Consider the following 26,636-nt stretch of genomic DNA (forward strand, 5'->3'; position numbering starts at 1 on the left):
GACTATGTGTGCTTACGATTTTGGCTTAAGTGAGATTTTGGCTTATGTAAAATGTAATTGACATGTGAGATGAACTAGATAGTACACCGATCTAGCAAGGATTGACTTGCCTGCACAGTCTATCTTTTCTTGCGATACCGACCTGGCGGGATCGCAAGTGGCATAACACCTTGCGATTTGCACTAACTTTTCTTGCGATTTTGACTATATAGTCAAAATCGAAAGAATTTTTTTTACCGTGTATACACACCATAAGAGTATTTTAGATCATGCATTTGTGTAAAGCATTGTTAAATGCCTTTGTGTGTTTTCCCATGGTAGTCCTGTTTTTTTTCTAGGTTTTTTTATCACATTTGTTTTTTCCAGAATTAAGGTTCATGGTGCATGTATATCAAAACATGGGAGATAAATCATAAAAAAGCAACAGGCAACCCTTACCACGTAATGCCAAAATATTTACAAAAATAAATAAAAAATAGATGAAAAACCATCAGAATATTCATATGCTTTAGAGTGACAATTCTTAATGGTTACGTGAGCAGGTCTGGAGGGTTGCTGTAAAGGACACTTTTTCAGAAGGATTTAGCTGCAATACAATGTTTTTCTTGCATCATATGGTGCATTCTGTTGATGACTTTTACTTTTCCGACTAACTGGTTTCTGAGAGACCTATTTATAGTATTAAACATAGAAAACCCCACCTGCCTCTAAAACAGCTGAGTATTTATTTTACGATGTGTTGTGTTGCGTCTGAATGTGTTTATGCCTGATATTTACAAGGCCAATGATTTAACTAGCATGACACGTCTAGTAAAAACATTGGGGGTCATTCCGAGTTGTTCGCTCGTTATTTTTTTCTCGCAACGGAGCGATTAGTCGCTAATGCGCATGCGCAATGTCCGCAGTGCGACTGCGCCAAGTAAATTTGCTATGCAGTTAGGTATTTTACTCATGGCATTACAAGGTTTTTTCTTCGTTCTGGTGATCGTAATGTTATTGACAGGAAGTGGGTGTTTCTGGGCGGAAACTGGCCGTTTTATGGGTGTGTGCGAAAAAAAGCTACCGTTTCTGGGAAAAACGCGGGAGTGGCTGGAGAAACGGAGGAGTGCCTGGGCGAACGCTGGGTGTGTTTGTGACGTCAAACCAGGAACTAAACTGAGTGAACTGATCGCAGATGCCGAGTAAGTGTGGAGCTACTCAGAAACTGCTAAGAAGTGTCTATTCGCAATTCTGCTAATCTTTCATTCGCAATTTTGATAAGCTAAGATTCACTCCCAGTAGGCGGCGGCTTAGCGTGTGCAAAGCTGCTAAAAGCAGCTTGCGAGCGAACAACTCGGAATGACCCCCCATTGGGCCTAATTCAGACCTGATCGCAGCAGCAAAATCTCTCTCTAATGGGCAAAACCATGTGCATGTGCAGATATAACATGTGCAGAGAGAGTTAGATTTGGGTGGGTTATTTTGTTTCTGTGCAAGGCAAACACTGACTGCTTTATTTTACACTGCAATTTAGATTTCAGTTTGAATACACCACACCCAAATCTAATTCTCTCTGTACATGTTATATCTGCCCCACCTGCACTGCACATGGTTTTGCTCATTAGAGAAAAAGAGTTTGCTGCTGCTATCAGGTCTGAATTAGGCCCATTCCCCTTTTAAATATTGGGGTTAAACATGAACAGAAGCACCAGGTTTTAACCCCAGACACTTTGTAAATTAAACCCCCTGGACTTTTCCCTTATCTATTAATGGCTAGCGCCATTTTACCTGAGCAAAGCTAGCCTATATAGAGGTCAATTAATTGGACCCTTGCACTATCATCATCTCAAGTGAAGATAGCAGAAGATAATGAAAAACATGCTTCATTACTTATTTTTTGTCAGTGAGTGGAACTGAAAGATGAGAGTGGGATTTTTTTATTTGTAGAACATTTTATTCAGCCTTACAGGGGTAGCACATAGTACAAGACATTATTAATACAGAAAGTAATGAAAACGAGCAGTAAATGACAAATAAATGGAATGAATCACAGGATTATGTAAAAAAGAAATCACATGAGATGCACGAAGCGTATGAAGTATACATTTCATCAATACACAAATGCCAATACTTATTTTAATATGCGGAAGGAGAAAAAAAAGAAAAAAACAGGCAGGGGGATGATAAAGGGAGGAGGGGGAGGTGGTTGTATGCTATAGATGCAGAACACATAGTAATACTACATAAGAAATGAGTTAGGGTGATCCTATAGGGACTGCTGTATGTTTAATATTATGGGAATGAGGAAACAATAGAAGCATCTGAGACAAAAGATAAAATAACGAGGTATGATGATAAGTGTACTGAGAAGGGAGAAATCTATGGAGTTAACAAGTCTTCACAAAATACCTATCTGGCATAGTATTGTAAGTATCAAAGTGAGTATAGATGTAAGACATGATATATCAGAGTGTGTCTGATAAATGCTGAGAAAGCAGGCGTAAGGGGTAGAAGGGGAGATGTAAATTAAAGGTAAGGTTAATGAAATACACAACTTTATTTCAATAATGTTGGATTTTCAGACATGACTACATGTTATACTTATCTACTTTCATTTCTCCTCTCCAGGAGAAGCCCCGGAGAGGAGACGCTGCAGGGAACTTGGGGGGGAGTGGCAGGTTGTGACATCATCAAGCCCTGCCCTCTCATTGGGGAAAATGCAGCGATTCGCGAGTCCGTGGGGAGGGGCAGGGCTAAAGTGGTGTGATTCACGTAATTTTAGCCCTTCCCCACAGACACGCGAATGCCTGTAATTATCTCTCCATCCTGCCCGATTTACTAGGGTGCGAGCAGGATGCGGGACATCTTTCTGCTCTTCCAAGGGTGTGGGGGGCTTCCCCAAAAATCGGGAGCCTCCTGCAACTTTCGGGAGAGCAGGCGAGTATGCTCCATCCTGCCCACATAACTAGGGTGCGGGAAGAATGCAGGAGATCAGCCTGCTCTTCTAGATGTGCGGGGGGCTACTCCGAAAATTGGGAGCCTCCCGCAACTTACGGGAGAGCAGGGGAGTATGCTCCTTACTGCCCACATCACTAGGGTGCGGGAAGAATGCAGGAGATCAGCCTGCTCTTCTAGAGGTGCGGGGGCTACTCTGAAAATTGGGAGCCTCCCGCAACTTCCGGGAGAGCAGGCGAGTATGCTCCATCCTGCCCACATCACTAGGGTGCAGGAAGAATGCAGGAGATCAGCCTGCTCTTCTAGAGGTGCGGGGGGCTACTCTGAAAATCGGGAGCCTCCACATCTTTTGGGAGAGTAAGCAAGTATGCTATATATTATGAATGAAATCAGCATGTGCAACAGAACATTTCAGACAATGCCTGTTCTCTCTTGGGGACATATGTTGTCGTTGTGCCTGTGACATATATGTGCAATGAATACATGTTTACATGACTTCCTGCAATTTAGAGGAGCCTAAAACTAAAAATACATTTGTTGTGAGGAAGAATATTAATGACACTACGAAATTCAGGCAAGTCTTTTGGCCATGCTGCGGCTAGGTCCATAGTTCCTCAGGGTTTTCAGCTATTAAGTCACAGTAGAGATAGTTTATATGAAAAGTACTTGTATTCAGGAAGTGAGTTAAGATGTATATCGGTAGGGTCCGCAGAACGGCTGAGGGCAGGAAGGAATTTGCTAAGCATAAAGTGGCACAATTGTAAATACATAAAAAAGTGTGGCTGCGTAATGTCATAATATTCTTGCAGCTGTTGAAAAGGCAACAGAAGTAATAGCTCTGAGGTCTTTTCATTTCCATTCTAAGGACCAATTATGGAGAGACGGAAATCGGGATTGTCCCAAATAGGTATATGTTTGGAGGTAGTAATACGTTCACAGAGCTTCTATTAATAAGTCTCTCTGAAAAACAAATTGATTTGTATGTGTTGAAGAACATGTGCTCTACATAAATGCAGCTGCTGGAGCATATGGAGATTACAGAGCCTCCTCTAAGGAACTATGGGACTGTTTTATCAATGCGTTTTATCATACACGTGTCCCGCTACAGCCTTGCTGCATATAGCAACGTGCTGTAGCGGGACCGCGATGCGAACACAGTGCAGGATGCTGCGTCTATTCGCATTGCTGCCAGCTCCCATTACACTCAGTGGGAAAGGGCACATGCCGTATGTGGCTCTTACTGAAGTCTCTACATAGCGTATACCCCACAATGCTGTGAGCATGTAGCCACAGTGTAAAGGGACACATCTGCATGCAACCAGTTTTAAAACTGGTTGCATATGATAAATGGTGTTTCAGCCAATCAGTTCCTAAGGGGTCTATTTACTAAGCCTTGGAAGGAGATAAAGTCGCTGGAGATAAAGTACCAGCCAATCGGCTCCTACCTGTCATTTTTCAAACACAGCCTGTAGCATACCAGTTAGGAGCCGATTGGCTAGTACTTTATCTCCAGCGACTTTATCACCATCCAAGGCTTAGTAAATAGACCCCTAACTGTCATATAAACAAATTACATTTGGGAGCTGAGTGGCTGGAGCACCATTTACACAACAAGTTTTAAAACTTGTTGCATATGATAAACCTTGTAGATAAATCAGCCCCTATTAGTGACAATCTGGCAACAGCCAATCAGATATATATCGGAAAAAGGCTGCCTGAGAGAAAGCTTGGCTGTCAGGGAAACCTACACTACCAGTTGGCTTAGATTGTATTAGACGAGAGTGAATTAGGTTTGGCTCTTTAGACTGCCAGACAATTTATGGAACACCTTAGTACACTCTGCTATCTCAGCTTTTGTTAGTGAAAGGGTAAGAATTTGGAATCCATATGAGAGCTTCATAAACACTATACTTTTAAGCAAACCCAGTAAGGAGAGAAGTCAACTCATCCAATGGTGTAATTGAGATAAAAGATTCTGGACAACAAGGGTGAAATTAAATTGGTATAAGTAATGCAGATTTGCAGGAATGTACATGTCAAGGTATTTTAAAGATGGACGGCTGATATTAAACTGGAATATTAGCGGTAAGACAAGAAGTGGGGTACAAGAAGAGAATAAGGGGATAACAGATTTTGGTATATTAATCGGATACCTTGACACTGCTCTCTGTGGGCGGGATTGTGATTTAGCAATTTATTTATTTTTTTCCTGTATGGGTCATAAGCTATTACCTAAGATGCAATAAGAGGACTGTGGAAAAATATGTACCGCCACAATCCTTCTGCAATATGCTTCCTTTTTCTTTACATGGGGAATCTATTGATTAAGGCTTTCATAGACAATTGCTATAGCTGGCCAACAGAGTTGTTAACTAGGGAGAAGATGTAAGGATTATCACTATTTAATAAAAACTGTATACCCCTAACTCTTTCATTATCCCTCTGTATACCCCTCAATACTGTATACCCCTCAACTGAAGGCTACATTACATTTTTATATTGAAATTGAAGCTTTAGTTTAAACCGTAACAAGTCAGATGGCTGGATGCATCAAGCATCACATTTGGAATGCAAGCACTCACTCATCGTAAGCATAGCAGGGTTTAGTAATGGCATATGCTTAAAAAAATCGCAAAGGACATCTCTCCTAATAAGAGCTGTCCTTTGTGATACAAGGATTTCCAGTTTTATGTCGGGAGTCCTGCTGTGCATGCATCACATGACGCACACAACGCAAGGGACACTGGGAAGTATCCAATTGGATCCTTCTTACTGCACACTTCACACTGGAAAAAGAAGCACATAGGCTGCAGATGGTGTTGCCTATTAGGTCTGTATCATATTCCGGAGCTTGGTACATATGAGAAATGCGGCCAAACTGCATTTTTACCTTTGATGCATCCCACCCAGAGAGATTCAGTACTGAATACATCTAAACAGGGAAGATATCCTCTATAATAGAAAACCATATATACCTAACCAAACATTGATAGACATACTGTACTACCATGGCATATCTTTAATGAAACTACTGGAAAAATGAATGGTTCACCTAATTAAATACAGTAATAAAGATACTACAGTATTCTCTTAGTGATTACTTTTCCAGCCTTGGCCTCACATATATCTAGGTCAGAGGAGAAATCATTTGGATTCTGCTGGTTTATTTAAGCCATGCCATCTACTTAACTAATTATTCATTTATTTCACTATGTCTATAGTAAAATTAGGAAGATGTGTTTCTAAGATTCTATTTATATCTACTTGTGAAAATGAAGAATGTGTCTAAATGTCCAAATTATATTTCATAAACTATATTATAATGACTACGTAGACCATTTTTGGACAAACCCCTCCCAGCAGCTATTGCCTACCTCCTATAGAATATTTTGGTGGGTACCTCCAACACCTGTCAGGTGCCCTATTGATACTGTAATTATTCAAATAGTGGTGATAAATTGCACACGTACCACTGAGCATGGTGACTTCAAGCAACCCATAGCTGCCAGATGATTTACCCCAGCTGCCAGCTGCAGAACAGATACGTAAAATGTATGAAATGCAAAGATGTCAAATTATGTACAGTACCAGAGCATCTTGCCGCAGAATATATACACAATGGTCTCGGCAATGGATGCATTTACAACAGTTGAAAATTCTGAAGCGGGACTCCTGCGCACGACCGAAAAGGGGCATGGCCTATATGAAAGGGCATGTCCTAGCGTCAGTGGCTCTGTGAGCTGCTGGCATGCCCCCAATCCCTCTGTCTCCACACAACGCCTATTCTCCGCTGCTAAGCAGAGCAGCGAGTGACAGAAGCCTCCCAACAGCCCCTCCCCTTCCCCCTCACCGCGGGACCCTGCGGCCCGTGGATGGGACAGCGGGACAGTCATACGAAAATCGGGACAGTTGGGAGGTATGCTGTAAGTGGCACTAAGGCGCAGGGTGGCAGGGATGTGACTGGCTGGCATTTTATACAGCAGCACAAATTCGATCAGGTAAGAAACCCGGTCAGTGGAGGAGCTATTGGAGTCGATACTCAAGCGGGTGGGGCGCTCAGAGACCAGGTTGGGTGCCACCACTGTACAGTATATACCGTCTAAATCAAGGGTGTTTCAAGGTATGAGGGGCGGGATGTACTAAAGGGAAAATGTGGTAAAACCCCCGGAGTTATCGACACTGAGGGTATCACCATTTTTTTGTGGTGATACCCTATAGAAGCCTATGGGCTTCTATCCGCCGCCGCCCCGAGCCGCTCACGCCGCCGCCCCCATCTCCTCCTCCCCCGCAGCACAGCCAATTGTCCTTCCGGCTGCAGGGGGGAGGAGGAGGAGCCCGAGGACTCTCTACACACATCACCTCCTGGGTCTGGGAGGTGACGGAGACCCCCGCCAACCCATGCAGACCTCACCACCAACATCGTGGAGGGCCCTGATACCGCATTGCGATGTTAATCGCATATGTTTACATATGCGATAGCATCGCTGCAGTGGGCGGCAATGTATTTTAATACATCCGCCCCCAGTGTGAAAATATTTGGGCCCTTAAAATAATCTTAGTTCTTCAACACAGGTGCCATATAAACTAGTGATTTATTGAACTTAGGAGACCAACGCAGAGCAAGACATGGCATTGAGTGCAGTGCAGAACACGCGTCACAGGGGCCCATATGCATTGCACAACCTGCACCCATTTTAGATATGCCACTGGAATAGATAAATAATTTGTTGACAATTTGTAGATGACAAAATGTCCAAGAGAAGTATCTATCACCCTTTCCTCTTGCATTCAATCACCGAATCTCAGGTAGTAATAGTGATGTCACCCCTGATGCATTTCCCGAACCCCTGTCCACATACAGTAAATAACTATCAAAGGCAATTTCAAGGAAAAACCTTACTGTATATGATTAGAATTATATACTGCTTTATATCAGTTTCCTCTTTCACTTCTTTTCCATGTTTATATGTATTTAGATTCTATATTGCAGCAGACATCGATTTACCATCTTATACACACCAATCGTAGTGCTGGGTGTAATATCACAATACAGTATATGTAGAAATAGCTTCTAATCATTGTCGGTCCTCATTAGAAAGAATGTTAAAGGATCTTAGCAAATGTTTTGTTTTATTTCTCCCTGCAATCACTGGTGTATTTATAATGGGTACATGCTGCACCCAGTTCTTTAACACTTACCTCTACGGAGTCCCTCGTCGGCAGCACAAATTTATCACTAAAAAAAATGGCACGGAAGCCATTTTGCTGGCAATTTGTGCATGTGCAGTAGAGAAATCACCAAGAAAATGGCTGCCGCACTAGTTTAACAGAGCGTCTGAGCCCCTAGTGCTCAGACTCTACATTACTGCTAGCTAGAGAAGAGGGGGCTCGGATGGAGGAGGCCAAGATAATAACTCTACCTCAATGTCATTCCACAACTGTGCATGCAATAACGGACTTGGGCACCATGACATATTCTCATGCATAAGACCTTAACCGTGAATCTGCAAATTTGGGAATTTATGTAATTTGGCACATGTATAAATCTTCTGATCTAAGAGTGCTGCCATCAACACTATTTTCAGTGTCTCTACTTGTATTTCATCCTGTAATCTGTACATTTAAGATGTCTATTGAAGTATTTACGAGTGTCAGGTAATTATTTAATTTCACAAATGGGGATTTTTAGACAGTTTTTACTAGTTATATGGACTCTGTTATGGACTGTGATTTCCAAAAATATGGCATTAAAATAAAATGTATCTGAAATGTCTCTCTCTTTTTTTTTTTGTAAGAAAAGCAGCGTCTATGATGTGTTCATCCTTTTTGTATACTCTGTGGAAATAGTGTGAATTAATAGTACCTTGTAAAAACTGTCTCCCATGTAAGAAAGAGACATTCCACCATATTTGAGGGGAACTGTTTCTAGCCTTGGGGAGAGTTAAAATGGAATAGTTGCCCCAAACTACCAATCCTCTTCTTACTATCACCACACAGACTGTGCTACATAACTGACGGTTCAGCTGATTGGTGGCTTTGTGCAACTTCTCTACTATATCACTTTCCAATGCTTGATGCATCTTTATCCTGGTACCTAAAAAGTATAACAAATACAGGAAATAGTGTAGTGGAAAAAGCATATTTTATGTGTGAAAAAAATGCACAACAAATCAGTATTATTATTATTTATATATTTACAGTCTTTTATAACACATATTATGCAGCACTTCTCAGATGATTATTAGACATTCGCATCAGTCCATGCCTGAGTGAAGTTTCCAGTCAATATTCCGCCCACACACAGACTGGCAGTAATGTTATCATGCTAATTGACTTACCCATTCCTGATTACAAAAGCTAGGTCGCACCTGGTATTTTGTACATGGGTGCAATGCGGATGCGACCCAGCAGTGACCCCTTTCAGACTGGCAGCAGAACCTGGCTTATTGCAGGGGCAATGATGTCACAACACACAGATGCAATGCCGGTGCTTGGAGATGAGATCTGCAAGGGACTTTCTAGCGCTCGCTCTGCTGCCAGCATTCTGGCGGCCGGGATCCCAGTGTCGGTATTCTGAACTCCAGGATCCCGGCACCCGGTATTCCATACCCAACCCCAATAAAGGTAAAATATAATAGTGTGATAGATACAATGGATAAAATGCCATATTTTATATTGTTTTTACAGACTTCACACTACATTTCTACTATTTGGTTCTTAGTGGATATTTGCTTCTACCTTCACCTGAATATGTTGAACAGGAAAACACATGTCATATATGGAGTGGCTGGAAACTGCTGAAAGTGCATTTTCTCTGATACATGTTGTAATAAATACTGTGTGTTACATGAAAGGTTATACTTCCACCAAAGCGTTGCATGATTTGTGTACAGTGGTTTGTGTTTGTTTTTGACCTACAAACAAGTAATTCCAGCTGCTCTATGCTATGTAAGGCAGGACAGCAACTCCCCAACCAGCAGGAACTCATACATCTACTGCGACACCACTTCATCAGATGCCTCTTACCAAGAGCCACTGTTAGTGTGAGACACCACATTAAGCACGCTCACCCACTTGTTGGGCTAGCTGTTCAATTATGACAAAGAATAAAAATTGATGTTTTCATGGTACTTTATATGCATGCTGTAGTCCAGAGGTGGCCAAAAGGTCGATCGCGATCTACCGGTAGCTCGTGGAGCTCCCGCCGGTAGATCGCGACCAACTTCTGCATTCCAGTGTAACTTGCCACCTCTGTGAGTCCCGTTCCCAATGATGCATTGCGCGGGTGACGTCATGACGTCAGCCGCGCACCCGCGCTATGCATCATTGGGAACGCGAACTGAGGAGCCTCTGCGCCTGTTGGATCTTGTTTGATCCAGTCAGCTCAGGCGGGAACAGGCACACTGACAGTGCCAGACCAGTGGGGAGCCAGCCAGTGATCCAGCCACCGGGGATCCAGCAGACCAGGCAGTTCAGGTACATTGTCTTGGAGGGGAAGGCTCAGCACTAATGGAATAATTAAAGGAGGTCTTATTTTAAGTGTTGCTACTTGAGCAGGGCATCACTCATGGCAGTTTGCATTGAAGGGCAAGTGGAGCCATTGCTATTCCTCCTGGAATTTTGCTATAACCTGTAATATACGGACTTGTCTAATTTGACATATCATTTTTTAGCCTGCCTGCAATGAATTTGCTAATAGCTCCCCACTCAGTTCCTGTGCTCAGCATGTGATGCAGAGAATGACCATATCTGTAATCTGGCACTGTGAGGGCATATCTAGCACTGTGGGCACATGGCACTGTGGGGGCATATCTGGCACTGTGGGGGCATATCTGGCACTGTGGGGGCATATCTGGCACTGTGGGCACATGGCACTGTGGGGGCATATCTGTATCTGGTATTGTGGGGGCATATCTGGCACTGTGGGGGCAAATCTAGCACTGTGGGCACATGGCACTGTGGGGGCATATCTGGCACTGTGGGGGCATATCTGTATCTGGCACTGTGGGGGCATATCTGGCACTGTGGGGGCATATCTGGCACTGTGGGGGCATATCTGTATCTGGCACTGTGGGGGCATATGTGTTTGAGGTTTTTACCTGTGGGGGCCAATGTGTTATTTCGTGCAAGACAGTCATTACACTCTGTGCAGCAAGGCTACATCCCTTTTTTCATTATACCACGCCCACTTTTTGTTATGCCACGCCCCTTTTGGGGCGAGCGCCTGCGGCGCGCGCTACTATTCCACCTAGGTACATCACAGAAGCTTTTCAGCTTTCAAAGTAGATCGCCGACTCCAAAAGTCTGCTGCAGTCATTCTCTTTACAGCTGGAGTTAAACAACCAAAGCAGATATAATAATACTATTTATATAAAAAGCATCAAAATAATTTGTGTTGGTGAATGTGGCAACATACTGTATAACGTGCAACTAAAAAATACTTTGAGACTTGCTAAAAAGAGTTTACATAGAATGTGTGCTTTACTAAATACATGTTAGCTTGAAATTCTTGGTCAGAGGTCCACAGTCAGCAGAGATGGTGGACGTAAGGAGTGAAATGGAAGTGTGTGATTAGCAGCTGAAAACTAGAGCACATATTATTAGCGACTAAACAAAATTGTATGTAATATAAAACTGAAAATTTCAATAACTGATAGATGGAAAAATGATAATTAGTATTATCATGTACTGTATGGTATGCAAAATGTATTAGCAGAGTATTCCAATACAATAGTAGTACAGTATGTATATTCCAATTGAGGGAATCAGTGAAACAAGTGATTAGAATCTTTATTGAAAAATTATTATTCAACCATTAAGGGACCGATTTATCACCATCAACATCTGAGGATGCGGATGTGAGGTGATAAAATCGACCCAATCCATAATGCGATTATTGATTGCATCGCATGGATGTATCAATAATCGCATCAGTGATAGAGCTTCTGAGAAAGCTCTGTCCCTGTGATGCCACTCCGCATCACCACTACCACCAACACCGGGTTGACTCCCCCATCGCAACCACCCCTCCAGCGAGGCTAACATCCCTTACCCGCATACTTGCCCGGTGATCGGTGTTCCGGTGTGTTCCTCCGGCTCCGATCATGTGATCTCCGGCTCCTGTGACCCGGTCATCTGACACTACAAACAGCACCGGAGCACCAATCACCAGGAAAACTGGAGTAATTGTCACAGGGCTCACTTCGGTATTTTTTTTTTTTATGTAAATTTGATAAGATCGCATTTCCCACTATAAGTATGGGAAATGCGATCTGGGTTATTAAAAAAAAATTACACTTAAAGAGTTTGGAGCAGTTTCTCATCAAAACTGCTCCAAAAACCCTTTAATACATTCAGATGAAACTAAAATAATGTGAAAAAAAAACATTATTTTAGTAAAAAAAAAAAGGTTAATAAATATGCCCCTATGTGTAAAGCAGCCGGTTTGTCAGATTGGAATAATACCTCCTGTAGCTGCCAAAAGGCACTGCGGTCGCGGTCCTACACTATCTGCTAATGTCATTACTCTTAATTCTCCAGATCACAAAGTGTTCCTTAACTGTATTTTGCCATATTAAATTGCCTACAGACATACACACATAAACAATATTCTCTTCCACATAACAGAAATTAGAACAGCCCTGGCATCTCTTATACAAACTGCGGAATTGTATTACGAAATACATTAAATGCGACAAGAAGACTATTTCTGGCATAACAAGCCAAATTGCTGCAAAGAGTTGTCACCATGTGACCTACACATATGCCAATGTTTGCTGTAATTTGTTGTATTGTCTACACGCAGGTTTATCACTTGTCACATGAACCTTCTCATTATAAGAGCTGGTAACACGTAAACTTATTCACTAAGGACTTTTCAAATGTGTTACACAATTCAGTGATCACAAGACTTCTTAAAGGGGCTGTACCTATAAAATATAAATCTATTTATTTCTATCATGTGCAGAAAAATAAATGCAAAGCGTTGGGCTTGATACAGAAGTGAATGCAGTGCTAAAGTTTGCGCAGTTGAGCAGTCCATCGCATGGAAGAACAAAAGTGGAATGCTTAAGTTGTCATTAGCAAATTTTTGCACGTTGTGAGGGATCAAAGCTGCGCATCTTTATTCACAACTCAGTGCCATAACTACGTGTGTGCCAGGTGTGCCTGGCACACCGCACAGTCGCACGGAGGGCGCAACGGCCCCCATTTCCTAAAGTCAGCGGCTTGTAATGAGTCAAATTGACTCATTACAAGCCACCTGTGCCGGAGGAGGCGAGGGAACAGCGGAGAAGGAGGAGGAGGGAGGGCTCCGCAGCAGCGCTATGTAAATTGGTGGCGGCGGCGCTGCAGCAGTCCCTCTCCTTCCGCATTGGCTGGCCGGCGCTGCTGTGAATGCTGGGATGCGCTTCCCTCATCCCAGCATTCACAGCGGCGGCGGCCAGCCAATGCGGAAGGAGAGGGACAGCTGCATGCGGCGCCGCCAGCAATTACAATGGGCTGCTGTGGCTCCCTCCTCCCCCTCCCTCCTTCTCCTTCTCCCCTGTCCCCGAAGCTGCCAGCACCGAGGAGCCTGACTGCCTGAGCCAGTGGAGAGATGTTAAGTATCATCTATTCTAGCTGTCTGTCTGCATTGTATGGCTTATGTGATATTCTGTCTAGTGACTACAGACTACGGATAATATAGATGTCCTAATTAATTCCTGTGGTTAGTATCAGTCTTATATCGGCCACTATCTCAGGACTATAATGTGCGGTGGGACGGAACAGTATATATATATAAATAATATTAGTGGCCGATATAAGACTGATACTAACCACAGGAATTAATTAGGACATCTATATTCACCGTAGTCTGTAGTCACTAGACAGAATATCACATAAGCCATACAACGCATGCACTGACACAAGAGACAAGACACAATTGCATGTATATACTTTATTGTAGACAGTTTATGAGATCAGTGGACAACTGATGCGCAGGAGTTCCTAATTTTAATCACTTTTCTTGTCTGAACTCACTCTCTTTATTCTTAATTTTATATTTCGCCTCTTTTAATATATTATGAATTAAAGGTTATATTTTATTATTTGTACATATGTGCACCACTGTAAAGCAAAAATTATTCTGTCCTTCTTTCTATTTGAATACATGCACATATTGTTGTACCTTAATAGGTTAGATATGTTATGTGTAGGGACCACCTGTGTATGGAGACCCTGGGGCGACCATCCAGCTGATATTACCTGAGATGGCATTATGTGTTAGATATAAACTTTGCTTCTCTCATTTTATTAAATACAGTTTGTGTGCAGCCCCCACTGAAACCTAAGGAGGTTGCAGCACTCTTATTAGAGAAAAGAAAAGGCTTAGAAATCAATGTTTCTGCACTTTTCTTTATTCTAAATAGCGACAAACAAAACTAAATGCTTTCTGCAGCAAAAATGATGGAGAAAAGCCTTTAATTTTGTTTACTAAATAGATCCTTTAGTCAGAATATAAATGTAGAAAAGATGCAAACATCCGAATGAGATACAGTATGCGTTACAGAAGAGATACTATCTACTTCAATGTTCACAGTCTGAAAAAGGGACAGAGCCGTGACATGTTCCGCAGACATGATAACTCTGCAAAGCTTGGAAGACAATTTGATATTAAAGTCTCTTCCAGTGACCACTGACAGCTGCTGCAAAATCAAAGCGAACTAACTAGCGTTCCGTCTACTCCAGATAGGCGAGATGCATTCACGTCCTTACAGCTACCGAGCACTGTAGGAAAAGTCTAACATCTAACTATTGGCTATTCCATCACCCAGCCTCCCCACTGCGTCCGGCGAGAAATCCAGTATAGGAAAGTTGTCATTAATAGATTTGTGGTATCTATCATTTATCTATTGATCTATTCATTTCTACTTCCTATATTTGATGCACTGTTGCTTAATCCTATATTTACCCCAGAATAAACATATGTCATTGCTGTGCTGTTTATGCAGTGCATGTTGTGTTTTAAGCAAGACAGACGTGTGATGTGCACGTAACATTCTCATGAAATAGGAAGACTTGAAAAATTTATTTTCTGAGCAAACAGAGGTCTTAGCAATTTTGTGGCTATACCCCAGGGGATTGTGGAGCACAGCCTTTAGAATAATATAAAGGCTATTTATATGTTAATGAGAATTCCCCTTTTAACCCTGTGAGGATTTAAACTGGTGATAAACACGCTTAGCGTTTGAGACAATGTATACCATGAAAATTTGGAGAAAATAGAGTTATTGATTCTATGGCATATGTTCCACACGTTAACCCATTGTTTACCTTGAACTGAAAGACGATTTCTCTATTCTTTTAATATTTATCCACATTCAGTATATAACTGTCCCACACACTTGTCACAGAGAAAATACCTTGCAATTCACTATATATGACATAGGTTTATACAATAAGCAGCACTGTGCAAATAATGAGTAATGAATACACCAGTCCATCTTATTTATTGCATCATTTAAAAAATTTTTTATATTTTCTATAGCTTTTTTATAACTTAACAGTTATTTTTTTTTGGCCAGATGTGGGCACCATTCCACAATCCAGTGATAGTACATACACTGTCTCCTTATACATTGGATAGTGTATGTGCTACAGGATCAATGGTCTCTAGTATAGGCTGTAGAGGAGAGAGTCCAAAAAATATTTTTAGGTATCACATTTATCCCATATAAATAATGGGTATGGGACTCAGGGTCGACAGCAATTATTAGGTCGACACCCATTAGGTTGACACCCATTTGTTGACAGTGGGTAGGTTGACACTAGAAATAGGTTGGCACGGCCTTAGGTCGACAGGCACAATGTCGACAGGAAAAAAGGTCTACATGAGTTTTTTGTTTTTTGGGTGTCGTTTTCCTCAAGTGACCAGGAACCCTAATTAGTGCACTTCGTCCCCTTGCATGGCTTGCTTCGCTCGCCATCAAGGTGCTGAGCGCACCGTTCCCAATAATAATCCACGTGGATCGTAAAGTATGAAAAAGTCCCGTCCCCCACAAAAAAGTGAAAAACTCATGTCGACATTTTTTTCATGTCAACCTTGTTCATATCCACCTAATGGCCATGTCGACCTGTTTCTAGTGTCGACCTATCCACTGTCGACCAATGCGTATTGACCTAATTGGTGTCAACCTAGAGTCCGGATACCATACATAACATCAGAAGAAGGTTAACATCCCACACTTAATATACATACATAATAAAACCAGCAGAAGGCAGAACTGATCTTTCTATGCATACATTCATGATAAGATACCTGTCTCTTCTTGCTGACAGCTGCTCTCTGGTCTCTGTGGTTATGTGTGCTGACTGAGTGCTCAGATCCACACACACATCAGACTTAGTAGGAGAAGTGTGCTGCCACTGGGCATGTGTAGCAGCTTAATTACACCCTTATACTGCATGTTGTGGAAGAAGCTCTAATAAAATTGTATATCTACTGCTATTGTGGACCTATCTGATCTGTTGGTTGGGGGTTCTAGGTAACTGGAACACCTCCTCACTATTTTATTTTTTCATCAGAAGCCAATTTACCTACAAGCATATTTGTGGATTGTGGGAGGAAATGCCATGCAAACATATGGAGAACATACAAACTCCACACTGACGGGTAGGAATCAAAACCAGGACCACAGTGCTGTCAGGCAGCAAGCTAATCATTACACCAGCATGCTGTTCCAATGAACAGTGAACCCATGATGCTGCTGCACCCCTATATACTCACAAATACCCCATGTATTTACATGGACATGAGGCTGCCATTGCAAAGAGCTAAGCAGTGCTACGCTATGGTGCTGTTTTATGTGGGTTTTCCTTGACAAACAGTTGGTCAAACCATTTTTAGCTTTTAATTAACAAAACTAATAACAATGATGCATTGCTACGATCCACCGTAACTTTTTGTGTGATGTTTATAATTTTCTCTGGCTCCTCTAGTACAAAAGTTCTTTCCCTTACAAAGCTAGAAAAAATAAATCATTATTAATATATGTTTAAATTTACAATCACTATGACAGACATGATAATTATCCAGCACTTGTAGCTAAAGATATGGGTGACAAAACATTTAATAATGTTATTCGTGTAAGTAATGGGAGGAAGTACACATTAATTATATACACATAATTAAAATATAAGTACAGCTAAGAACATTCACTTTTAATGAGATTGTTCAGTGCTTTACACTGTGGATAATCAAAGTGTCAAGCAATATCTAATGTATAATACAATAACATCCATTCTGTCAGCTATAGAATCATTAAATCACTCATTTACAAAGCACTTCCACACTACTTGCATATTTTGCACATATGCAGAGCAGTGCAGCATGGGGGTAATTCCAAGTTGATCGCAGCAGGACATTTTTTATCAGTTGGGCAAAACCATGTGCACTGCAGGGGGGGGCAGATATAACATTTGCAGAGAGAGTTAAATTTGGGTGGGTTATTTTATTTCTGTGCAGGGTAAATACTGGCTGCTTTATTTTTACACTGCAAATTAGATTGCAGATTGAACACACCACACCCAAATCTATCTCTCTCTGCACATGTTATATCTGCCTCCCCTGCAGTGCACATGGTTTTGCCCAATTGCTAACAGAATTCCTGCTGCGATCAACTTTGAATTACCCCCTATATGCGCCTAGTTTAAGACGAGTCATCCTTATAAGCATATAGTTTTACCTGCTCTATAGAGGTGTATATGTACATAATTGCTGGTCTGAATAAGTTACATTTGCGTGAACATACACTAAATGAACTTGCAAGATTGAGAACACTCATTCCCTCTTGTGTTTTGCCTATCCGGTCATAATGCTTGATGCATCCCTAATATGTCAAACTCTAGAGACAACCCTCCTTCCCACTCGTGTTTCGCCTATCTGGTCATAATGCTTTATGTATCCATAATATGCCCCACTCTAGTGAGAACACTCCTTCCCACTCGCGTTTCACTTCTCCAGTCATATTGCTTGATGCCTCCATAATGTGCCCCACTCCGTTGAGAACCCTCCTACCCACTCGCATTTTGCCTCTCCGGTTATAATGCTTGATGCCTCCATAATGTGCCCCACTCCATTGAGAACCCTCCTACCCACTCGCATTTTGCCTCTCCGGTCATAATGCTTGATGCATCCATAATGTGTCCCACTCTAGTGAGAACGCTCCTTCCTACTCGTATTTCGCCTCTCCAGTCATAATGCTTGATACATCCATAACGTGTCCCACTCTAGTTAGCTCACTCCTTTCAACTCATGTTTTGCCTCTCCGGTCATAAGGCTTGATGCATCCATAAGACTGAATGTCCCACTCTAATGAGAACACTCCTTCCCACTTACGTTTCATCTCTCAGTCATTATGCTTGATGCATCCATAATGTGTCCCACTCTAGTGACAACCCTCCTCCCCTATAACGCTTCACCACTCCAGACATAATGCTTGATGCATCCATAATATGTCCCTCTCTAGTGAGAAGACACCTTCCCACTCACGTGTCGCCTCTCTAGTCATAATGCTTGATGCATCCATAATGTGCCCCACTCTGTTGAGAACCCTCCTACCCACTCGCATTTTGCCTCTCCAGTCATAATGCTTGATGCATCCATAATGTGTCCCACTCTAGTGAGAACGCTCCTTCCTACTCGCGTTTCGCCTCTCCAGTCATAATGCTTGATACATCTATAATGTGTCCCACTCTAATTAGCTCACTCCTTTCCACTCATGTTTTGCGTCTCCGGTCATAAGGCTTGATGCATCCATAATACTGTATGTCCCACTCTAATGAGAACACTCCTTCCCACTTACGTTTCACCTCTCGGTAATTATGCTTGATGCATCCATAATGTATCCCACTCTAGAGACAACCCTCCTCCCCTATAACGCTTCACCACTCCAGACATAATGCTTGATGCATCCATAATATGTCCCGCTCTAGTGAGAAGACACCTTCCCACTCATGTGTCGTCTCTCCATCTATAATGTGCCCCACTCTGTTGAGAACCCTCCTTCCCACTTGCATTTTGCCTCTCCGGTCATAATGCTTGATGCATCCATAATGTGTCCCACTCTAGTTAGCTCACTCCTTTCCACTCATGTTTTGCCTCTCCGGTCATAAGGCTTGATGCATAAATAATACTGTATGTCCCACTCTAATGAGAACACTCCTTCCCACTTACGTTTTACCTCTCGGTCATTATGCTTGATGCATCCATAATGTGTCCAACTCTAGTGACAACCCTCCTCCCCTATAATGCTTCACCACTTCAGACATAATGCTTGATGCATCCATAATATGTCCCGCTCTATTGAGAATACACCTTCCCACTCACGTGTCGCCTCTCCAATCATAATGCTTGATGCATCCATAATGTGTCCCACTCTAGTGAGATGACTCCTTTCCACTCACGTTTCGCCTCTCCAGTCATAATGCTTGATGCATCCATAATGCGTCCCACTCTAATTAGAACCCTCCTTCCCATTTGTGTTTCACTTCTCCGGTCATAATGCTTGCTGCATCCATAATGCATCCCACTCTCAATCACACATTTGCAAGTGATCACTCTGGTCACGTGCAGTGCAAAAACACGCAAATGCTGTATGTCATGCCCGCCAGTGTATTGCTCACTTTGCCTGTAAATGAGAAGTAGAAACTGATGCGCTAAAGACAATGCATGCTGAAGCCCTGTGAAGTATGCTCACATGCAGCAGCCACTCTGCGCATTCACACACTGCGAGTGCCTCTTCCTGATTGACTGGCAGAGGCATTCGCAGGACGGGGTGGCGGCATCGAAGGAGCATTTTTTGGGGGTGAAGTCTGGACAATGCAGGCATGTCTGGACCATTTGCCAGACGGGCCATCGCACACAGGCGCGGTGACCCGAAACATGGCAGATAGCCGCCTGCTTTCGCATGTTTGCGTGGACTGGATGCGGCAGGCGCGGTGGACTTGCACTGTGCTGGGCATCCCCCCGCATGTCAGAGTAATGGATCACAGATGTGCACTTTTTTGCACATCTTTTATCCATGCTGAATTAGGCCCTATAGCCATAAAAGTCAGACAAGTGTTTCTCCTCTACTACTGTCATAACAGGGTTAATGCCCAACACTCAACAAAAATCAAAACACTAACACAAGGACAAAGACAACACTCTGGGAGGCTCTTGAATTGATAAAAATGAAAAATCCGCCTTATAAAATGATTATTTGATTTAATATTTTGTGATATTTAATTTGTTGGCAAGTGATTTTTATGCATATGAATATTGATATTATTCTCTTTTTATGTTATCATTAAGTAATTCTTTATATGCATAGTTTTGAAATTGGGGAAAAGTCTATCGTGTTGTATTGTCGTCACATCAACAAATTTAGGGTTAATACTTAATTTTTCAGTCATGTGCTCTATGGAACAAACTGGAATCGCAAAACCCAATTTGTATTTTATCATGAGTGAAGTGTGCAATAATAGAGGCTAATTGCTGCTATACAATGTTGTACTAATAAAGTCATCAGTTATTTGTTAAAATAAATTTCAAACACGTAGGGAAGAATTCAAATGAGGGCGGTAAATAGAAAAAAACAGCATTGTGGGGTTTTTTCCAATTCAATTAGTGGACTGAAAATGGGCAGCAGTGATTTCTATATTTATAGAAATCACTGTGTCTTTTTCACACACGCCCAGAGTGAAGGTGTGTACACACGGTGAGATCCCTGCTATGTTCGATTTTGACTATGCGATTTCCCTTGAACTCCCCCAGAGCCCAGATAGCACAGATTGGCCCTCATTCCGAGTCGTTCGCTCGTTCTTTTTTTTCGCATCGCAGTGAAAATCAGCTTAGAGCGCATGCGCAATGTTCGCACTGCGACTGCGCTAAGTAATTCTGCTATGAAGAAAGGATTTTTACTCACGGCTTTTTGTTCGCACCGGCGAACGTAGTGTGATTGACAGGAAATGGGGGTTACTGGGCGGAAACACGGCGTTTTATGGGCGTGTGGCTGAAAACGCTACCGTTTCCGGAAAAAACGCAGGAGTGGCCGGAGAAACGGGGGAGTGTCTGGGCGAACGCTGGGAGTGTTTGTGACGTCAAACCAGGAACGACAAGCACTGAACTGATCGCACAGGCAGAGTAAGTCTGGAGCTACTCTAAAACTGCTAAGTTTTTTTTGTTCGCAATATTGCGTAAACTTCGTTCGCACTTTTAAGATGCTAAGATACACTCCCAGTAGGCGTAGACTAAGCGTGTGTAACTCTGCTAAATTCGCCTTGCGACCGATCAACTCGGAATGACGGCCCTTGTACAGATTTTGACTATCTGTCTGTGCTTGAGATTTTGTCCATGTATGATTTTGACTAAGTGCCAATTTTGATTATACTTTGTACTAGATTGTACACTAGATAGTCAGATTGACTTGCCTGCACAGTCTATCTAGCCTTACGATACCGACCCCACAGGAGCGCGCATCGGGATCGAATCTGTATCGCAAGCTGCCTAACACCTTGAGATATGCACTAACTTTTCATAAGATTTTGACTATATAGTCAAAATCTCACAGATTTATCTCACCATGTGTACACACCCTAAGTCTGATTTTTCCTAAAATCATTATTTTAGGGAAAATCACCAGGATTTGCTCTAGGACCCCTTCAGCGCCCCCACCTGAAGACCAATTAAGCAATTGGAAGCTGACAATTAGCTTAATTAGTCAGTAATTACACACCTTCCAATGCGGTGTCTTCTGCATACAGCATCAGGAGCTGGGTCCTCTGCAGCAGCGGTGAGACTGTGAGGTGTGTGTGAGTGTCTGTGAGCATGTGTAAGCATGTATGTGAGGGTGAGTGTGTGCAGGGCTGTTTCTAGCTAATTTGGCTCCCAGTGCGAGATTTCAAAATGCGCCCCCCCCATGACATTAAAAAATGTGCTCCCCCCACACACACACACACACACACACACCTAGATGAAAAAAAAAAAAAACTTCCGCGCGCACCCGACAAGGGGGCGTGGCCTCATATAAATGGGTGTGGCCTCATTTAAATGGGCATTGCCTCGTCTGTGTCACGATCCGAGTACTAAGACACTATCTGCCTTCTGGTTGTACGCCCTCCGCGGCCTCCGCTGCCTTCCACGTGTCTCAGCATGCACTTGTTGTTTGGCGTCTCCTGTCCTCTGCGGCCGGAGCCGCCATTACTACTATGTTTCTACATTGTGTTCCAAACCAGGTTTTCCATCTTACTTCCAGCATGGGCGCAGCCATGTTGGATGCAATCACATGTTCCAGCTCCTCCAATCTACTGGCTCTAAAATCTGCATAATTGCCCAGCCAATGCCTGCATAGCTGCAGGTATAAGTATCCTGTGTCTGGGCCAGATAGATGTCAGTGCTTCATTTGTCTCCAGTGGTTCCTGTGTGCAGTCTTCTACAGATTCTCCAGTGAACTCTCCTGCATTCAAGCCTGACTCCTCTGTGTTACACTCTGTGGTGTAACACGACACCTCTGTGATTAACCCTCTACAACATCACCTTACTCACCTGTGTCTGTATTCCGGCTTTCCAGCAGCCACTCTTCAACAACTACAGTTTTCCAGCGAACCCTAGCTTCATTTACAGTTTACACAACTTTTCTCTACATTCCAGGTTACTGGTATTAACCAGTTGCACACCTAAATTTCCACTTGTGACTTTCTATTGGTTTTGCACGTTTTATGACTTTTCATTTAATAAAATCACTGAAAGATATTTCCAGTTGTCGTGGTCACGCCTTCGGGCATCCTTGCTACTGTCTTTACGCATGTCCAGGAGTCCCATCGCTCCTCCAACATTCAGGTACCCGTCAACCCCTACAACTGAGGCTCCCAGTCACGGTCATCAGCCCTCAGTTGTGACAGTAAGCACTGACCCCCAAGCGTCCGGGACAACCTCAAGTCCTAGCCCACCAAGGAGAAGACCAGCTAGGAGTGACGAATTTCTCTCCATTTCCAAGTAACTGCAATCTCTCCGTTTCTCTGCAGGTGGCTCTGCGTACTAAGAATCTCACTGCCTTATTGGATTCCGGAGCAGCCGGAAACTTTATTACAGAGAGTTTCGTTAAGCAGTGGTCTCTACCCACTGAGAGACTGTCATCACCGATATCTCTAACTGCCGTGGACGGCAGTAGGATTCCTGATGCGGTGATTACCTCCAAGACCCTACCTATCCGTCTGAAGGTAGGGGATCAGCATACTGAGTTGATTTCTTTCCAGGTTATCCCCAGGGCCACCCATCCTGTGGTCCTAGGCCTTCCATGGCTACGTCTGCATAACCCTCAAGTTGATTGGAAGTCGACCCGTATCCTGGCATGGGGTCCTTCCTGCTCTGAGACCTGTCTCCAAAAAGAGCTTCCAGTTCGTCTATCCTCCTACAAGTCTTCTGATGTCCTGTCTCCTCCGTGCCAAGACTCCAAACTACAGTTTTGTCCAGGGTCACGAATCACAAGGCTGATGCCCTTTCCCGCTCCCGGGAGCAAGAAAATGAGTCTGAGTCTACTGTCAAGCATTATATTGTTGATCCAGTGGTGTTCTCCGCAGTGAGGATGGACTCTATGCCCCCGCCAGGGAAAAATTTAGTGAAGCCGGCTTTCAGGAGGAAGCTCTTGCATCGGGCGCATTCCTCTCGCTTTGCCGGACACGTGGGCATACGCAAGACCTTAAAATTCGTTTCCAGGTCAAATTGGTGGCCGACCCTAAAAAAGGACATTGCTGAATTTGGGGCCTCCTGCCCAAAATCTGCCCAGCACAAAGTATCCCGCCAGTCACCCACTAGGCAACTGGTTTCCTTGTCTGTTCCTCATCGTCCGTGGGTTCATTCCTCGATGGATTCTGTCATGGATTCCCCACTTCCAAGTTGGCACAAGTCTTCTTCCAGAAGTTCCATTCCAGATGGCCAGGAAAACTTAAGAAGTGTCCTGGGGCCACTCCTAAAAGGGGGGGTACTGTCACGATCCGAGTACTAAGACACTATCTCCCTTCTGGTTGTACGCCCTCCGCGGCCTCCGCTGCCTTCCACGTGTCTCAGCATGCACTTGTTGTTTGGCGTCTCCTGTCCTCTGTGGCCGGAGCCACCATTACTACTATGTTTCTACATTGTGTTCCAAACCAGGTTTTCCATCTTACTTCCAGCATGGGCGCAGCCATGTTGGATGCAATCACATGTTCCAGCTCCTCCAATCTACTGGCTCTGAAATCTGCATAATTGCCCAGCCAATGCCTGCATAGCTGCAGGTATAAGTATCCTGTGTCTGGGCCAGATAGATGTCAGTGCTTCATTTGTCTCCAGTGGTTCCTGTGTGCAGTCTTCTACAGATTCTCCAGTGAACTCTCCTGCATTCAAGCCTGACTCCTCTGTGTTACACTCTGTGGTGTAACACGACACCTCTGTGATTAACCCTCTACAACATCACCTTAATCACCTGTGTCTGTATTCCGGCTTTCCAGCAGCCACTCTTCAACAACTACAGTTTTCCAGCGAACCCTAGCTTCATTTACAGTTTACACAACTTTTCTCTACATTCCAGGTTACTGGTATTAACCAGTTGCACACCTAAATTTCCACTTGTGACTTTCTATTGGTTTTGCACGTTTTATGACTTTTCATTTAATAAAATCACTGAAAGATATTTCCAGTTGTCGTGGTCACGCCTTCGGGCATCCTTGCTACTGTCTTTACGCATGTCCAGGAGTCCCATCGCTCCTCCAACATTCAGGTACCCGTCAACCCCTACAACTGAGGCTCCCAGTCACGGTCATCAGCCCTCAGTTGTGACAGTCTGAAAAGACTACCTCACAATCCAGTTTTTGACCCTGCTCCAACAGATCATGACCACCACAGGAAAAAAAAATTCTACCATATTAAGCCCCACACAGTAATGCCCCCTGCACCATATTATGCCACACACTGCAATGCTCTTGATACATTAAATCCCCACACTACGGCAGGCAAGAGTCCCCATTTCACACATTAAGGCAGGTGTCCCCATTTTACACATTCAGAGAGAGAATACTTACAGAGGCGATTACAGCTTTTCGGCCCGCCTCACCAGTCGCTCCTCGCGCCGGCCTTTCCCTATTCATAACTTGGATCCCCCTCTGTACTCCGTTCGGGGGGGGGGAGTTTCGCGGAGTGACGGGGTTGCGTCGTGACGTAACGATGCAACCGCGCCATTCCGTGAAACTCCACCCCCCAAGCGGGTTACTCGGGGAGAAATAGGAGGGGGAAGCAGGGAGCCACAGTTAGTGCCGCGGCGGGCGCCCAGTGTGGTTGCACTGCTCGCCTGCCCCAAGAAACGGCCCTGAGTGTGTGTATGAGTGTCGGTGTGTGTATGTGTGACCCTGGTATGTGTATGAACCCCCACCGCCCCATGTAGTGAATCCCCCCTCCCCCTTCCTTGTGGTAGCGACTGAGAGAACATCTCCAGGCAGGCCTTGAGCCTCCCAGCAGTCTCTGGGACTCCCAGCAGCCCCCTCCCCAATGCAAACATGGAGGGGAGAACCCCGGAGAGGGGAGAATATTTTTTTTTAAACTCGTGCCACATAGTTGTCAGCACTGAAACCCTTACAACCACTACTTTTTGTTATCTGGATACCAGGAGTATTGGAAGCACACATACCCATGGTAATCCAAAATTGGGCATGAGGTTCGCAAGGGTTTTTACCTCGCTAAAACCCGTGCCCAATTTAATTCCCCCATAGTGATTAAAATTGATGTAAGTTAGTTTTCATGTCTTCTGGGCTTGTCCTATAATCCACCCACTGTGGAACCAGGTATGTACGTTAATCTCTAAAACACCAGGGATTACTGATTCCCCAGATCCCCTTATAGCACTATTTCATTTTCTTGATGGGGATGTTGCATCAGGGGATAGATATGTAATGGGACATATCCTGGGGGGTAATTCAGAGTTGATCGCAGCAGCAAGTTTGTTAGCAGTTGGGCAAAACCATGTGCACTGTAGGTGTAGCAGATATAACATTTGCAGAGAGAGTTAGATTTGGGTGGGTTATATTGTTTCTGCGCAGGGACAATACTGGCTGATTTATTTTTACTCTACAATTTAGATTTCAGATTGAACTCACCCCACCAAAATCTAACTGTCTTTGCACATGTTATATCTGCTCCCCTGCAGAGCACATGGTTTTGCCCAACTGCTAACAAATTTGCTGCTGCGATCAACTCTGAATTACCCCCCTAGTCGCTACGAAACTTCTTTTAGCTCACTACTGGTGCTAGGACGTTATACATCGTCTGGAAGCAAAAGAAACTAAGGTTTAGGCCCACTGTGACTTTGAAATAGCGGTGGTTGCTTACTTCTTTTCTGCCAATAATACATTGATGAAGTGGTTTGGGTGGACTGATTATATACTCTACCTCCCAGACACCTACAATCACAATTAGTATCTCCCTGGCCTCATGTACTCTTTAGAGGACATAGTTTTTATTCACTTTAGCCTCAGTGCCATATTATGGATGTCTATTTGCGACTTACAGTCTGCCTTCTTATTCTTACTAAACTGCATTTTTTTCTTTTATGGATGCAATTGATTTGCCAGTTCTCTTTTTTTTTTTATTATCCATATCTTGAAGTGACTTGTGTTTATGGTTTCCCCTTCCCTCCTGAATTCCCCTTCGTCCT

General features: G+C 43.4%; 1 protein-coding gene across 1 annotated transcript in view; it reads right to left on the reverse strand.

The window, feature by feature from the left end:
* Positions 1 to 26,636, reverse strand: part of CLSTN2 (calsyntenin 2) — a 1,340,366-nt gene that overhangs the window by 992,685 nt on the left and 321,045 nt on the right. The gene's annotated exons all lie outside the window — the stretch shown is intronic.

This window comes from Pseudophryne corroboree, chromosome 4 (assembly GCF_028390025.1).
Source record: "Pseudophryne corroboree isolate aPseCor3 chromosome 4, aPseCor3.hap2, whole genome shotgun sequence".
Taxonomy (NCBI): Eukaryota; Metazoa; Chordata; class Amphibia; order Anura; family Myobatrachidae; genus Pseudophryne; species Pseudophryne corroboree.